We start from the raw sequence: 1860 nt of genomic DNA on the forward strand, positions 1-1860 counted from the left end.
AGCCTCAAATTTAAAAATTGTGTAAATTAATAAATATTATATAAAATAGAAAGTGTGAAGTAAGAAATAATATATTAATATTATAATTTATTAGCACATAAAAATGTAAAATAGCAATATTCTAACTAAATAAACATAATAAATTGTTTTAAATTAAAAGCACCATGTTAATATCCTAATATTAAATTATGAAATAAGACGGATTATACAAACATTAAGCTATCAAAAAAAATAAAAATATTAGAAGAAAATATTAAAACATCGAAACATAACAATCAAAATAAAGTAAACATTATTTTTTCCTTCTCACGCATAGTACCTCCACTTAAACAAGAATATATCAAGTCGCCAACATTTGAATTTTTAATTTAAAGTCTCTATTACTCTCATCACCAAATTGATTTTCATTAGAATCATTGGCATAATGAATTGTTTATCTCGCACATTATCCTTAGTCGTAATATTATCTCATTCCTTATTATTTATAATCTCAATAATTTTCTATTTTTTAATGAATAATCATCAATAAAATATATTAATTAAAATAATAACTATTTTGATGATTAGAATTCCAACTACATAAATTTTAACAGATAAATTTTTCTTTTAATTATTGTTGTTTAGTATGTGAGGTGCGAATGTTAATAGAAGAGGTATATTGATATTACTTTTAGCTTTGTTTTTATGGACAAAAGCAAACATTTGAGGCTTTTGTTGAGGTGGGGCATGCCTTGAGACACACCTCATATTGTGCAATTTTAAACTAGGCATACAATGAAAAGATTTTATGAATTTGAGTCCATGGACACCGAGTTGAATTTGATAGCAAGAGAAGAGGACAAAGTACAGAACTATGAAGTATAAAGAAAGGTCTGGGTGATCATTATCTTTTCCAATGTTCTACAGAATATGTATCCTCTATTATTGATTTTCCTACATGCCTTGCTTCACCCAAAAACAGAAGTTAGCCAAGTTTTCGACATATATGAACTTTTTGAATGAATAGTCATAATAAAAAGCATCCCTGCAATCCTTCTTTCCAGTCAATAAAAATCCCACCAGGATTTCAGACGAAAGCAAATGATTCTGGTATCATATACTATTTCATGAACTATAGCATATCTGAAGTATGTATTGGTTACATGATTTATTTTATTGCAAGCTATCAGTAATAGCGAGTTAAGAAGAAATGAGAATAAAACCAAAAGAGCAACAGGGATACCCGGCATTTGACGAAAGCATCATAACAAGATCTCCTTCTCTAACACCAACAGAACCTAAGCGATCCGAGTTACGAATCTCCTTCCCGTTGAAATGGAGCTGTTGCTGATGTAAAGCGACACTAGTCTGCAATCGAAATTTTCAACTGAAGCGAAATCCTCAAAAATTATCACAAAAATTAAAGCTTTCCATGAGAGGAGAACTTTTCTAACTGCCCACCTCCACCTCAAGAAGCGCCTTCACATTCTCAACCTGCATGCCATAAGTATTCAGCCATTGTCATAAAGATGGAGATTAACAGAGTCAATAACTTAGGGTTTCTATGGATTCTTACAGATTCATCTTGGTCGACGTCGAGGGTGATGAATTGTTCATCTGCAGTCATGACAGTAATCTTCATCTTAATCGCCTCCTTGAAACGAAAAGCGGAAACCGGTTTTTGTTGATTATTATAGTAACAGTTTATGGACTCCCGTTGGATTCCTTGGGAAGGGGGAAGGGGGAAGGGGGAAGGACGCTAGGACTACCTAGTTAGATCTTCACGGTCAACCTACTGTCAATTAATTATTTTTACGAAGGGTTTATTTTGTCCAGCTTTTCAAACTAACATTTATAGTTAAATTTAATTTTGATTTGAAA

General features: G+C 31.3%; 1 long non-coding RNA gene across 1 annotated transcript; it reads right to left on the reverse strand.

Annotated features, from left to right (window-relative positions):
- Positions 1-1227: 1227 nt before the first annotated feature.
- Positions 1228-1772, reverse strand: LOC110035289. The gene is made up of 3 exons (XR_002295135.1): positions 1556-1772; positions 1441-1473; positions 1228-1347 (listed from the first exon to the last, which is right to left on the reverse strand). It is a non-coding gene; the product is annotated as an uncharacterized LOC110035289 (long non-coding RNA).
- Between the last annotated feature and the right edge of the window lie 88 nt (positions 1773-1860).

Source organism: Phalaenopsis equestris, unplaced genomic scaffold (assembly GCF_001263595.1).
Source record: "Phalaenopsis equestris unplaced genomic scaffold, ASM126359v1 Scaffold197143, whole genome shotgun sequence".
Taxonomy (NCBI): domain Eukaryota; kingdom Viridiplantae; phylum Streptophyta; class Magnoliopsida; order Asparagales; family Orchidaceae; genus Phalaenopsis; species Phalaenopsis equestris.